We start from the raw sequence: 16336 nt of genomic DNA on the forward strand, positions 1-16336 counted from the left end.
AAGTTTTTATGGAATTCAAATGAGTCAGCTGTACATATTTTTATATCCATTGCGTCTGAACAGTGAGTTAATTGATTTAAGTCTTTAATGACCGTATATGTTTTCTTGTCTGGGGAAATCAATACGTGTCCTGTCAAACTGGATATTACTGGATTTGAGTGATTCGTCATGAAAGTCGGAAATGTTGATATCCTGTAAGATTGCCAGGCATCAGAAGAATCAAAGGGTATTGTAATTATAATCTTGTTATTTTCAACGCTTACTGTAATTAGGCTGTAATAAAATTCTAACCTACGTGCTTCTAACAAAGGAACATAGCCTAGTTTCTCCTGTCCGTTCTCCAGAACTAACTTTAAGTGTTTTATAGGCAACAAATGGGGCGACAGTACACCTTTAGTTGCTAACGTGATAGCCTCTACATAATCTTTTGATTTCTCAATGAAATGTGCAATTCTGTTATGTATGTGATCTATTTTTGAATCATAATACGTTAACGTTGCCAACAAATCCTGTACTTCCATAATCTGACTGATATTACTTGAATGTTCATTTACTAAATCCATAATTTGATTGATTGAAGCTAACTGATTCCTTAGTTCTGACATAATCAATTCATCTTCATGAGTCAAGAACTCAATTTTCTTATTTTGATTACTAATCTTAAGACGATTGGAAATTCTTAAACCTAAACTTGCAATAGACCCAAAGATGTTTAGTGCAGCAAAAACAAACGCGTTACGCCTCTCTTTATGTTCGTGTCCTACAGTCCACATCAAAAGGTCACGAGCCAAAGATTCTGTCTCGTAAGTCTTATTTTGCAAGTCATCAGATAGCATCTCTGCAACTTTTAGTGTCGATCCAAGCGAACTCTCTGTAGGCAAATGAAAATGTCTTCTATGCAACTCATCTAATGAGACAGCAAACCTTGAAACTTTTTAAGCTAGTGACATCATTCTCTGGAAGAAAAATTGCTTGCATATGCACTTCTACAACTACGTTGCTTGATGTAATAAAAACGTCTTCTTGTCTTTCAACTATAGTGCCATATTTAAAATCTATACTTTTAGTTTTAGAGCTCATCCCACACGAGAAAAATGTCTGAGCGAACAATATCACTCCCAACAACAAAAAATTCATCTTGGAAACCTGTAACGAGAAAAATATATGTAATTACTCTTGTATTAAGAAGAAAATTTTTAACATACAAATAAAAATCTTTCCCTCACTTCTTTCCCTCTCTTTTTTTTTTTTTATTTTTAATTTCTTATGTGAGCCAATGGTATTATTCTCTCATCAGTGGGTTGGGATATGTTTTGAACTCTAAACCTATTGGACGTTAATGTTTCCAAAATGTTAAATGGGCCTTCAAACTTAGGTGTTAGTTTATAATTGAGTCCTTTACGTACATTTACCTGTATGTATACATTATCACCCACGGTATATGTTTTAGTTGGCTTTTCTATTTTATCATGATTCCTTTTCATTATGATTTGTGATTCTTCTAAATTCTTTCGAAGGATATCAAAACGGCTTTTGCTTGCATTTATACATTCTTTTAAAGGATTTGATAGATTAGTTGTAGGCGTTAATACATGGAAAGGCGTTCTAACTGGGGTACCATACAATGCTTCATGCGGTGACATTTTAATTGATATATGATATGAATGATTCGGAGTACTCAGTACCGCAGGTATTGCAATATCCCAGTTGGGGTCTGATCCCCTTAGTGTTACTCTTAATATATTTAAAACCTTCCTATTTGCTCTTTCCACTAGCCCATTCGACTCTGGGTGATATATCATGGTATTTATTTTCTTTATGCTAAGGAATTCACACAATGAGGTAAGAAAGTGATTCTTAAATTCTCCACCCGAGTCTGAGATTATCATGTGTGGAATTCCATGTTTACAAATGTAACACTCGTAAAACTTCCTAGCGCATTCAATCGCAGTTTTAGTTTTAAGCGCTATTAGTTCTGTATATCGAGTTAAAGCATCTACAATTACTAAGAGGTGCTTATTTCCTCTGTCTGACTCGTAAAATCCTGTTAACAAATCTAAATGTATTCTTTCAAAGGGTTGATTGGGCACGGGATAAGCCCCTAGGCTGACAGGTGTTTTCGTATGCCCTTTGTTTTCCTGACATGTGCGACAATTAGCTATGTGTTTTTTTATATCTGTAAGCATTGTATGCCAATAAAACAATGATTTGGCTTTCTGTGACATTAATGAGAACCCCGGGTGTCCATGTAATGGATCTGCATGCAACCAATTCATGACAGTGGAAATAAGCGAGATTGGTACCACTACCTGGTCGTTAGTTACATGTGGTGTATTGCGGGTTTTCCTTGTCACGGTCCTACACAGAATATTATCTTTGATTATATAATTCTGCTGCTTATACTTTATATATCCCTTTTCCTTATGATAGCCTTTCAAAGCATTTATAATTGTGTTCTAATTTCTGATCTTTTCTTTGCTCAGTCTTTAATAATTCAGCGCTCCAGCCTAAATCTTCTTGTTCAGATATCGTTTTAACAATAGGCATGGATGTTGATATATCTATTAATTCAGCTAAAGGCTCCGTACAAGATGACACGGGGTTGAGTGATAATGCATCCGCAATGATATTTGCTTTCCCAGGTAAATACCCGATTCTCGTGCCAAAGTCTTGAATGATCAAATGCCACCGAGTTCGTTTAGGGCTGTGGTTGAAGCCTTTAAAGAACTCGGTTAGTGGTTTATGGTCAGTAAGAACCTTAACGGGATAATCGTATATTATGAACTTAAAATGCATTACTGAATTAACAATAGCTAGTCCTTCCTTGTCTATTACGTACTGCATACTTACTTTCGGAAGTTCTCAGTTTTCGAGAATAAAAAGTTATCGGGAAAAATTGTTTATCATATTGCTGAAGCAATACCCCTCCTACTCCTAAGTCTGAGGCATCTGTTGCAATGAAGAATTCCTTACCGAAGTCAGGAAATTTTAAGATAGGAGAACTACACAATTCATCTTTCAAGGAATTAAACGCCTGCTGATGATGCTCAGACCATATGAAATCTACGCCCTTCTTCGTAAGATCAGTTAAAGGAGCGGCTATTATTGAATAGTTGCGTATAAAACGCCTGTAATATCCACTACTACCCAGAAATTGCTGTATTCCCTTGACATTAGTAGGTATGGGAAAATTACGAATAGCCGACACCTCATCATGGACTACTTTAAGACCTTGGCTTGACACCATGAAACCCAAATATATTAATTCTGTTTTGAAAAATTCACACTTATTAATCTTTACCCTTAAGTTATGTTGTCTTAATCTCTGTAGTACTAGTTCTAATTTACGTAGATGTTCTTCTAAGGTGTTGGAAAAGATTACAAGGTCGTCCATATAGGCATGCAATATATCCCCTAACAAGTCTCCAAACACTATGTTAATCATTCTTGTAAATGTTATGGGAGCACAACGTAAACCAAAAGGCATCCGTAAAAATTCATAGTGTCCCCTTGCTGTGTATGGGATACTATCTTCTTCTAATGATATCTGGTGAAAACCTTTAAGTAAGTCCAAACTGGTAAAATATTTATTCTGACCTAACAAAGATAAAATATCGTCAGTACATGGCACTGGGAATCGATCAGGGATCGTCTCCTCGTTTAGACGACGGAAGTCTACGCAGATACGCCATGTTCGATCTTTTTTCGGTACAACTATTAATGGAAAATTATAAGGGTGTTTGATTTCCTAATGACTCCTTCTTCTAGCATTTTACCTACTTCATCATTTATTTCATTCTGGAATTTCATAGGGAGTCTGTACGAGGGTACATAGATAATTTTCTGCTTGTCCTTTAACCTTATTTGATGCTCGATCACATCTGTTTTTCCTAAGGATCCATCCGTAGTAGAAAAAACATCATGATATTTAGTTACAGTAGTCCAAAAATTTTCTGCTGAATTTCTTTGTCTTGAATGTCTTTATTGATTATATTTTTAATAGATTGCAAAAGGGATTCATCCGCAACTGATTAAGCGTGATTGATTTCAGCAACGGTAAGAATACGATGTTTATAAACTTCTACATCCAAGATATGTTGATTTTTGTGAATTACTAAAGTGTTATTTAAATGATTACAGATTTCAATATTACATTGTTGATGTGAGCCTACTGTATAAATAGCTTGTGTGACAGACAATCCGTTAGTTTTCAAAGTGTCGGAACTATTAATATTTCAGATCCCGGTAATGTTTTCTTTATTTGCACTATTAAATTCGAAGGTACGTTTTGCTCGATAGATTGCGTGCAAGATGATATTACGGGTGAACGAGAATTCTGCTGGGTCGCGTATATTATTTCTTTATTAGTGAGACAAGTTATTGGTTCTTCAACGTACGTTACGGTTACATTTATCTTCTCCTTTTTATCCAAAACTGATTTTAAGGTATTAGAAGACTTATAGAATTTTCCTTTGATATACACGCCGTGCTTGGCAGGGGCTAAGATAATGTTTTGATTTCCCATAGATGGGTATCCTATAATTACAGCTGGATACATATCAATGTTTTGTACAACAACAAATGTATCGGCAAACGTCCGCTTACCGACCTTGAATTGAACATTAGTTATGCCTATTACATTTAATTCATTATTTCCTATACCCGAGAGTCTCACTCCGGATTTTTCCATCGGAAAGTTGGAAAACAACAAATGATGTGTCCTCAAATCCATGATATTACGTGGACTACAAGAGTCAAAAAATAACATAAAGGATTTGTGTTCTAAATTTACAGCATATAATGTTGGTCGTAACTCATTTTGGCTTATTATTGTATGAATTCGTTGCAAATCTACGGGAGCATGCACTGTTTTACTTAATTCGGCCGTGTGTTTCATAGGAAAATCTATTGCCTCACAATGATCTGATAAAACATTAAATTGATTATTCAATACTACTGATGTTGACATGAATGACCTTGACCCAACATCACTCTCTTCCCCACTGGAGTTAATTATGTGGTATTTGCTTTGCTCTGCACATTCTGAAAATTAGTCTGACCTTGCAAGGTCTGGTTTGACGACCCAGGCTCAGCGTTATTCGAAGAAGTGTTTGTTTGTTTCGGATTCTGAACTACATTGACGTTTGGCTGTTTCTTCTTATCATTAAAATGAGGATTTTTCTTTTTATTTCCATATGGAACTGACTGTGTATTTCTTGGATTCTGTTGTGTCTTACGCGAGTAGCACGGACTATATGAATGAGTCGAACTATTATGTAACGAACAGAATTTCGTTCTGCAGTCCGCGATCAAGTGACCTTGACGTTTGCAATTATAACACGTCATTCCCGCAACTTGACCATTATTAACTACATTTACTTGTTGTGGCTTTGTTTCATTCTTTGCAAAAACTTGAGTTAACACGGGATCAAGGTCAGGACACTTATTCATGTGTTTCTTTATCTGTTTATATACATCCAATTCCGTACTTGCAGGCGTTAACTTTTTATCAAAACACCGCACTAAAGCTTCAGGCAACATAAGTGTCATGCAAGTTAAATACATTAATCGTAAAAAAATCTTTCACGGAGATGTTATCTCTAGTAATCCAAGTGGAATTACCTAAAATATCCTGATATTCATTAAGCCTATCAGCTATGAGAGCTGCTCTCTCAATAACATTAAGCCGAGTCTTAGTGGCTTGATTAAGTGTATTTCTTAACGTTAATACTACATCCAAGGCTTCTTCACCCCCATGGACCGCGCGTAACCTAACTTTGAAATCATCCCAGGTAACTGCTTCTTGAAATGAAACACCTCTTAAATACGCACTCGCATCCCCCTTGGAAAAATCTATAAAACTTTTAGCTTCTTGTAATTGTACAAAAGGGTATACGATTAGTCTGGCATGTAAATGGGCATCGACGGATGAAATCCATGACTCCACATTTTGAGGCAAGAACCCATTAACCCGACCCTGAAAAGGAAGGATTGCAGACCTGGCATTTACAAGCATCACAATCAGGAGAGGATTAATCTGTCATACGCCACTAGGTCCAGGGATGGGGCTCACAGGGGGCGTCATGACTACTGTATTTCTTTTCCTATCTCTTCGACCCCTTGCAATTCTATCAAAATATCTATATGAATACAGACGTCCACTGCGTAAACGCATAAGCACCCAATGATAAAGATTATAACAAAATTCCCCAAAACAATGCTACTAATCCCAAGATATTTCCCGAGAATTTCTGAAAGAAACTGAACACAAAGATATTTCCCGAGAATTTCTGAAAGAAAACGGAACACTAAGATATTTCCCGAAAATTTCTGAAAGAAAACGGAATTAGCACAAAGAGAGAAAAAATTCTAGATGAGAATTCGGAGTTGAACACAGTTTCCTTTAATGAAAGGAAAATAAAAGATTAGCAAACTACTCACCCCGGTAATAATCGACTAACGACTCGTGATAACTACACTTCACTGCTCAAACTGAAATGAATAAGAAAATTGTACTTAGCTTTATATGGTTTTGTGTGATGTCGTCATATCCTCTCTCTCTCTTGATGTTTGGGTGAATGTATTCGGTCCGATTTCCTCTCTCTCTCTTGATGTTTGGGTGAATGTTTCGGTCCAATTTCCGTTGAATGTAGTGCTTCCTGGATATGTTTTGTAAGCGTTGAACGTCAGTCCTTGGGTTTCCTAGGATGTTGATTGAAGATCCAGTTCATCAGTTTGTATGTATAACATTCATTAAATGTTTGCTTCTTCGATGGACTATGATACTTAGTCTAAATTGTAGATTCATTACTGTTGATTTCTTGAAGATCTCTCTCTGGTTTTTAGAGTTTTATTGTTGATTTCTTGAAGATCTTTCTCTAATTCTTAGAGTTTTATTGTTGATTTCTTGAAGATCTATCTCTGATTCTTAGAGTTTTATCGCTGCCACCATTTATTAGTGTGCTACTGTTATTAACACACATTGAGTATGTGTTGTTTGGGATGTTGAGTCTTGAAGTAAAGTAAATCATGTTAACTTTAAAATGGTTTATTCTTTAAAAACAACAGTGTTAACATCTCCATCACAGGAGTATAGCTGGTTTGGTCGGATGACCATTCCAGGTGAAGTATAGATAAGAACTCCCTAAAATATCGATATCACAGATATCGTATATTTAGTTATCTCAGCATTTAAACACAATATGTAAACTTTACATTAGTCTAGGAAGACACCTGCATCCGGTGGCGACACAACTCTTTCACACGGTATGCATTTGTGTTTATGCTTCATAAAAATGTTACATTGCTGAGAGATGCAAAACGCGTCCTGTTATGATCTTGTCTGACTACAGCAAATCTCACGCTAGCTTCTTCTTCCACAATGACGTATTACGTCATGTGTTTTAAACATGTAATATCTGACTATTACACATGGACTCGAGATAAAACTCAGGAAGTGTTCTTGGGTTCAAGCTGAGGTTAAGTAGCTTGGTCATCTGGTGTGATGTTCTGGTATGCATAAGCTGGCAGAATACATCCCGAAAGTGGAGGACTTCCCTAAACCTACCACTGTGAGTGAGCTACGGGGAGGATAATTCCATAGTTTCTTGGTCTCGGTCCTAACAGGCAGGTTCAGCTTACACCTGTGCCTCTATATCTATTTTGATGCTGTCCTTCTGGTAGGGTATAAAGTTGACCATCTGGAAGTATACTCTCATTATGCCGATAGGGGAGAGTGCAAATTTCCTTTACAACTACTGAAGGGGACCGTTCGCTATGTCCTCGATTTTTCTCTAATTATTCAAAATACACCATTTCTATATATGTTTTAGACATATATAATACTTTCATCATATAAAAATTCCATCATTTGATCAAAAACTTTTTGATTTATTAGCAAAAATGAGGATTTTAAAAATATTTTTGGGGTCAAGCCATGTCGTCCTGATGGAAGGTTCCTAAGAGTAGCTTCCTAAGGGATATATGTACTATAGTGATATTCCCAGAGAATTTACCTTTAGGTCTCCAGAATTCTAACTTCTGGCGCGAATATCCTTAAATTTCTCTCAAGGATATCGCATAATATCAGGGGACGTATTCTTGACACGCCACATAGCAATCTGCACCCCGAATAGCATTTACGCTTCGAGGGGGAAAGTGGCAGAATTAGAAGGGGAGCCGTATCAAGGTTACCCTAGTTCCCCTACTACTATTGAGTATCACAACAGCGCCATATCCAATCAGGCTGACAATCCAATATGGCGGACATTCCTAATTTTGTAGCGAATTCGCACGGTGGTGTTCCCTGTTGATCTGACATTTTCGATTGATTTTCAGGATTATTATTATGCTATCCCCAGCTTCTTTCACCTCTGGAAAGTTGAGTATTGAATCTTTACAATATGCGTATTTTAGTTCCTATCTCACAGTGAAATTAGAGTAATTTATTTTGATTAGGAGCTAGGCCTGTTACCGGAGGTGCCATGGGCGCTGTCGTTCGCTGCGCATGTGTTATTAGTTAGTAGAACGACATTCCCGGTTGAAATAGCATTAATGATTTAATTATGGAAGCTATTTAGGCATTTGATACTTGTAAAGATGTAAATATACAGTATTTATATGCATAATTTTCCTTTTTCTGTGTCGATCGTATATGTCAGAGTTTCAGTGATATAGGTAACCGAGATCTCGCCTTGCCTGGGTAACCTAACCTAGGCAACATATACTTTCGACATTTCCCCGGTTACCCTCTTGTATTGGTTATCAATTCATCAGCGATTGATATCTCCTAGAATTATTATATAACCAATTCTCATCTCTAATGGAGATTTAAGGGTAATCTCTCTTCCCTCTGATTGTAGCCTTAGGCTACAACCCTAGTGGGTCGTGCCTTGAGTTTTAATTCAGGCATGACTAGCCTAGGGTTTTCTGTCTCGTCCCTTAACTGGAAGAGGGGGAGAAGGTCGTCTTGGAACCATCTGTGCCGGCTCTAGAGCCATTGACATCGACATCTGTACGCCCTACCCCTCCATTAGATGGAATGGACCAATTATGGGCCCAAATGAAAGGTTTGATAGAAAACCTTCGCATACAAGATGAAAAGGGGTCATACAAACGACCCATAGACCAAGACCTTCTGACATGCTCCAAAACCAATCCCTGGAGGTTTGCGGAGCTTATGCCAATTTTAAACGGCAAACTCTACATCTCGGAGAAGATGGGTGCTGTTCCTTTGGACAAAATCCAATTTTGGCCAAGCTTTGACGCTTTCCCTAATTGCTTCATTCGTCTGAGACATGAACCAATGTCAAGAAAAGATACGGAACTTAAGGAAGTCATGGTTCCCGACCATGATAAGGCACAGGCTATTTTGTCAAACAGCCTGAGGAAGGCGGGTTACTCGGTGTCGAAAGTATTCACACCAAGTAACAAACACCCTTCCTTTCTAGCTCCTGCTTCATTATCATTCCCCTTTATGTGGAAAGCATTTGAATTTGTTGCTAAGGCAGTGGAAGCAGGTAGACCTTGCCCTGCACTTGAGAAGTGCAAGCTTCCGTCACTAGCCTTTCCCAGGCAGAAGAAGGATTGGAAGGAACTCCACTTAACCTTCTCAATAGGAAGACTAGATGCGGATGTTGCTAGTAGACAGTTTGGTGGGAATCTCCCTAAACTACTGGAGTTTCTTTTGTATAACGAACAAGAAACAAAGTATAGACTTGCAGCCTCCCTATCCTTACAGAACTGCATAGAGTTGTGTTCAACCCACCAAACTACCCCAGACATGCTCATGGTCTTGGCCAAAATGCATATGGCCACCTTAGTAAAAGACCTTTATGCCTTTATGAAGGCTAGAAGAGCCTGTAGAGAGTTTGTATTCGCTGCCGCGACAGTGAAACACGAAACTAGGAAGCTAATATCTTCCGACATCTGGGGTAGAGACCTCTTTCCAAACGAGATAGAAAGAGTATTAAGGAGGCCACCACGGAGAACATAAGGCTTCTCCAAAAGTGGGGCATGCTTTCAAAGAGAAAGTCTTCCGCAGTCGTGGGTCCCCAACCTAAAAGGAAGACGGAAAAGTCTAGTAGTTTTCCTCGGGATGTTCAACAACATCCCACAGTCACAATGACTGCGGTGCCACAGGCAAGCGGTCGGATATGTAAACCTTCTGATCATGCGAAACAAACAGACTCTTCTGGTAGGAGGGAGGTTCCTTCAGGATCGCTGGACCTTCGATCCTTGGGTCCAAGGCCTAATCAAGATGGGACTAGGACGGGAAGTAGACATACCTCCACCATCATTTCCTCAACTCTTCCTACATTCCAAAACCCTCCTGGAAGAGTATACCTTAGAGCTCTAGAGCATACAGGTGGTAAGGAAAGTACAGTCCATCGAATTCCAGGGAAGGCTGTTTGAGGTTCACGAGGAGGACTCAAGAAAATTCAGAGTCATTCTGAACTTGACGCCAATCAACAAGTTCAAATAAAACAGCAAGTTCAGAATGTTAACCCATCTAAACATAAGGACCTTATTTCAATGAGGGGTGTCAAACCTGAAAGATGCCTGTTGGCAACTTCCAGTCAGTCACCTCCTCCCCTCCTACCTAGGATCCAAGTTACAGAAGACAACGTATATCCTAGGCAAGATACTTGTCGGACTAGACACAGTCCTAAGTACAGTATCTTCACGGGATTAGCAGACACAGTCAAGCAAAAACCAGGCCTAGAAATGATTCAGGCAACAACATACCTGGACGAAAGGCTGGGGTGGGCAGCACCCGAAGTGGCTTGTCTATGAGCATCCAAGGGAGTGATCCGGTTCCCGGAACATCGGGGATGCAAGATAAGCTTCAAGAAGTCTCGATTCTCTCCAAGACGCTAACAGGGAGGAGTTCTGAACTCTCTCCAGCTCGCGATAATGACAGACCCAGTGCTAAAAGCACAGCTGAAAGATGCATTAAGAGTCTGGAGAAGATACGCATCAAACGCTCGAAGAGATCTAAAAGGACCGATATCGGTCTTTCCTTATTCGCTTCCCTAACAATGGTTAAAGGCCAAAAGCCTGTAGGCCATGTTGGCCCTGTCATGGGTGGGGAAACTCTCTCCACGCAGATCAGACCTCCTCAGGCTGATCTGGGTAATCGAAGCGATAATGAGATGTCGAACCCGACGAGGCTAAAGAGCGTCTCATCTAATTTAGGTGATGTTAGCCATCCCTTACCTAAAGGAATGTATAACTGATCCACAAGGTGACAGCGGATGCTCTATTCGGGCTCAAGCCGATAGAGTTAGAATGGTCCACGGACGCAGACCTATTCTCTCTCAGATGGGAACAAGTCCCCGAGCTGCAGATCGATATCTTCGTCACGAGCGTCATCAAGATACTACCTCGATATGTAGCCCCATACGAGGATCCTCTAGTGGAGATAACAGACATCATGTCTCTAGTGTAGAGGGGATGGACTTAGGAATTCCCGTTCATCCCATCCAATCTCCTGCTGAAGGTCCTCAACGTGCTGAGATCCTTCCAGGGAGGAGTGGCTCTGTTGGCTCCCAAGTAGCCCAAGAGCAATCTTTTCCCTTTAGTGAAGGAACTGAAGCTGAGGCTGGCCCTAGTTCTGAACCCAGGACTATCTCAGAAGGTTCAGAAGTTAATTGCCTTCGATTTATCACAGAGCCCAAACCCTTCATTTCATGATTTTCTTGCCCTAGCGGTTAGGAAAAGATTTGGGATCTCAGAAGGCAATATAGAATTCTTAGAAGAATACAAGTCTAAGTCAACTAGAAGACAATATGAGTCATCTTGGAAAAAGTGGGTTGCTTTTGTAAAATCAAAAGGACCGAAAGAAATTCAATGAACTTCTGTCTGTCCTTCTTTGTCCACCTTCATAATCAAGGTCTGGCGGCCAACATGATAACTACATGCAAGTCAGCCTTGACTAGACTTCTTCTATATGCCTTTCAAGTGGATCTGGCGAATGAAATCTTTAATAAGATTCCGAAGGCATATGCAAGGCTTAGGCCTGCAGCACCGCCAAAGCCCATCTCATGGTCTTTGGACAAGGTCCTACATTATGCCTCATCTGTGAACAATGAAGATTGTTCCCTCAAGGATCTAACCCAAAAGGTTATTTTGCTGTTCACTATAGCCTCCGGGGCTAGAGTTAGTGAAATGGTGGCCCTATCTAGAGATGAGGGCCACATTCAGTTCACAGAAGCGCCCGGCGTCAATGACCTCAGATGTCAGGATGCCTGAAAACTTTAAATCAATCAATCACAGAAGCGGGAAAACTGAAACTCTTTCTTGATCCAACCTTTCTCGCTAAGAATGAACTACCCACTAAGAGGTGGTGTCCCTGGAGAATCTGCCCTCTGAAGGAAGATGTCTCTCTATGTCTTGTAGAGTGACTAAAGGTCTATCTTCATAGAACTTCAGACTTCAGGGGAGGACAGCTCTTTAAAGGAGAAACCTCTGGATCAAACTTATCCCTAAAACAACTGAGGGCGAAGCTCACCTACATTATTCGCAGAGAAGATCCTGAGAGTACACCCGCAGGTCATGATCCGAGAAAAATTGCTGTATCAATTAACTTTTTTCAGTATATGGACTTTGAGCTTCTTCGCTCATATACTGGATGGAAATCATCCAGGGTGTTCTACAAACACTATGCTAAGCAGGTCCATGAACTGAAGCATTATGTGATGGCGGCAGGTAGTGTATTAAAATCTGTCGTCTAATTCTGCGATGAACAGTTAATTGATTGGGACTCTGTCAATTAAAGGGAGAGGGTGTCAGCACTTTTAGTGTGATCCCCTTTTAAATAAGTGTTACCATGGTGACACTAACTCTGTTCAAAATCTCAGGTGTGGAATAGCACTAGTGCCATGTGCACGTAGTACACAGTGTTGATAGAATATAACAGGTACAGGAATTATGAACAGAAATTTTATTAAAAACTTTCCTTCAGTGCACTCATCATTTCTTCCCTTTCAAAAGGGAAAAATAATTTCTGTACATGTTCCAGGTATAATTCATTTTCTGGGTCGACCTGTGACGCCCAGTGAAAAGGTCCTTCTTGTCACTTTTCTGATATAAATACTTCCAAATATACCAGAGAAAGTTAAAGCATGGAATGCAGAGGTTACTACCCTCGCACGAGCACCCTAAGGGCGTCGTGTATAAAGATAGGGCGTGTGAAAACCACTATTCAAAGGTCGTCTACCGTTTAGATAATTCCTTCACCAATAAGGGAAGAGCTGATACAGCGGCACTAACCAAACCAACCTGATCCACTCCACCGACGCCCGACGAGCGCCATCTACACATCCTTCTTTTTGGACTTGTGTTGCGACGCTGCCTTTGTTTTTGTGCGCTCTTTTTGCTTTGTTATTTGGATTTCTTCGCCATGCCTGAAGCTCTCCTTCCACCTGCACCAATGTTAAATACCATAGATTGTTTTGGCATTATTTTTGACCCGGGCTTGTACGCCTTATTTACATATTGCGTGTGTTTTAGTGCGTTCGGCTTGATGCCGCCCCGCGTCCTACGCGGCCATTGTTATCGCTTGTTTACATGCCTTCGAGTATTTTATGTCATGCTAGGTTCTTTTTAATCTTATGTTAGATTATTGGCCCTGTGCCATTCATTTAGAACCTCTGTTTTTACTTTAAAGTACTTATGAGTCGCTTCCAAGTCCGTTTCTTGCGTTAACGGAGAATAGCGTTCGGGGTTTTATTATAGTTTGGTTCCCTACCCAGAGGGTTGGTGTTAGCTCTTTACGAGTTTTTTCTTCATAATTTCATCCGTTCAGAGTGTCCATTTTCCCCTTTCGCTATTCTTCGTTGCAAATTTATTTTGTACTTTACGGACAGATGTGTTACGTGATTTTATTGGGTTCGTGTTCATTCTAGATCGAGCTTAGTAACCTTCGAGTGTGAGAGGCTGGAGTTTCCCGTTTTCTGTTTCATTACTGTTTCGGAATATTTTCCTCACAGATTCTGGTTCTCCTCCTCTCTATCTCTCCCCTTCTGGGATTATTCTTTTTCGTTGATAGACAAGTTCATTTATTTATAATTATTTACCAGGTTACTTTGTTCTTTCTAATAGGCTAGTGATTAATTTTTACATAGGCCCTGTCGTGTTAGAGTCTCTATTCTAGGTTAGCTTGGCCTGCTCTCGAGCTGCCACGTTGTTCCCCCTCCCTCTTAGTCCCACCCTATTCCCCGCTCCGGCCTGGGCATTGGGTCTGGACCCCACTATTCCGGAACTCCATCATAGTTTTCCGCTAACGTACTTGAGCTGGGAACACATTACTTTCCTATTACTCCGGTGCTTCCCTTCGACTGGGAATCCCTCCCCTCGATGGCCCTCAGCACTTTGACTCCGGCTACGGCCCGTTACACGACAAACCTCTATTCTCCGCTCCCTACCAGAGATCTTATCCGGAGATCCTTTTTATATCAAGGGCCATATCCCCCCCCCCTCGGAACTCCGACGCACTACGGAGCTTTCCATCTTTGCCACTACGCCTAATTTCAATGTATATTACAGTAATTACTTAGGAGCTCCGGTTCCTCGTGAATTCACACATAAGGCACTCCGGCGCACTACGGAGTATCCCCTTTTCTAAACATATCCTATTCTCGATACCGTAATTACAGTGGAGCTCCGGCTCCCTTTATATTCACGAACCCATTAATACACATCATATAGAACCCCCTTTTAACCTTAGCTCTTACTGTTAAGCATATTACCTAACCTTTAGGTTAAGTTAGAGCCTCCGGGAGTTCTTGTACTTATATGATTCTTTATATTACAGAAAGTTCGCTGTTCCTCCAAGGGTTGTTCGGCGACCTTTACGGATCCGGTGGGCCATGACGTCTGCCGGTCTCATGCCCACTGTGCGATCTCCGTCGCCCGGGAAGCAGGCCAGACCCCGTATATGGTCTGGTTCCCGGAGTCTTGCTCGCTCTGCTATGAGCTCTCATCCCTTCTCCTCAATGATGAGGTAAGATTTCTCACTGGTACCATTCATACTGTTATTGTTGTTTTGAGATTTCTTCGTTTGTAGACGAGTTCAATTATTTATAAATTGATTTTAACTTGTCTGTTTTTGCTCCGTGCCTTTCTAGTTCGTTCTAATGTTACCCTCCTCTTTCAGGCTGACGAGGATTCCCTCAAGACGGCCAGATCCAGCCTCCGGACCTGGGTCTCAGGATTTGGGAGGAACGCCCCTCAAGGCTGCCCTTACCTGCTGGACGGGGACATGGCCTCCTGGCTTTTCCCTGGATCTCCCTCGGCCGCCGTACTTACTGAACTGGCTACTCCCCTGATCGACGTTATCAGAGCGGCATTGCCCTCGGAAGAGGAACACCAACTTTCTGGCGACGTCTCCGCTTTAGACATTCACATCGAACCGATGGATGAGCAGGTAAGTGGTTTGGAGAACCCGGCAGACTCTTTTATTTCTCCTACTCCTTCCTCTGCCTCTTCCTTCCTCGGCTTTGACAAGCCTTCGGCTTCCCCTTGGGAAGGTTCCTTGTCGGTCTGCCCCAAGGTTAAGCCATTTAAAAAACAAAAACCCAAACCCATTAATCCGGCTTCGCCTCCAACCATGTCACCGGTCCCCGGACCTTCCTTAGCTCCCGACATCCCAGTGATGTCAAAAACCCCTCCTCCTTTTAAAGGACAGAGGGGTAAGTCCGCTAAAGCCAAGGCTTCAGCTGCGGGTAGCTCCTCGGACCCCCTTGTAACCATGTCTATGGTACAAGACATGATGGAGTCAAAATTGGAGTAGCACTCTGCTGTATTGACAGAGCTCAAAGACATGGTGCCTAGTCTTCTCCGTTCTGGATCTCAACCAGCTCCGCCCGTAGGCCCTGACACCTCAAAGCTACCGCCATTCGATAAGAACAACCCTTGGCGGTTTGCTAGACATGCTCCTTACTTGGACGGCACCCTGACTCTGGAAGGCTTGGGTACCCGCCCTTTGGAAGACCTGGAGTTCTACCCCCTGACCTCCAGTTTCCTTTCAATGGGTTTGTTCGCCTGAAGGAACATGCCCTCGTCCGAATGGACAAAGTGCCAAAGGAGACAGTGATATTTACTAAGGAACAAGCCCAAGCTGTCTGGGCTCGTACACTCTCGGAATGGGGATGCGTTAACTCTAAGTTGACCCCCCACAAAGGATATTACACCATTTTTATGACACCTCCGACTATCCCGGCTCCTCTTACTAACAAAGTAGCGGAGTTGACCGTCCAAGCCATCAAGGACGGCATCCCTATGCCAACCCTTAAGGAGACGGACCCCACCTCTCTCCTTGTGCCAGGCCCAAGCG

The 16336-nt window shown here is 41.1% G+C and overlaps 1 long non-coding RNA gene across 1 annotated transcript in view; it reads left to right on the forward strand.

The window, feature by feature from the left end:
* The first annotated feature begins 4002 nt into the window (after nt 1–4002).
* Nucleotides 4003–16336, forward strand: part of LOC137649726 (uncharacterized) — a 54045-nt gene continuing 41711 nt past the window's right edge. The window contains exon 1 of the long non-coding RNA XR_011045839.1: nt 4003–4056. This is a non-coding gene — a long non-coding RNA (uncharacterized lncRNA). The remainder of the gene's footprint in view (nt 4057–16336) is intronic.

Source organism: Palaemon carinicauda, chromosome 11 (genome assembly GCF_036898095.1).
Source record: "Palaemon carinicauda isolate YSFRI2023 chromosome 11, ASM3689809v2, whole genome shotgun sequence".
In the NCBI taxonomy this organism is placed as follows: Eukaryota; Metazoa; Arthropoda; class Malacostraca; order Decapoda; family Palaemonidae; genus Palaemon; species Palaemon carinicauda.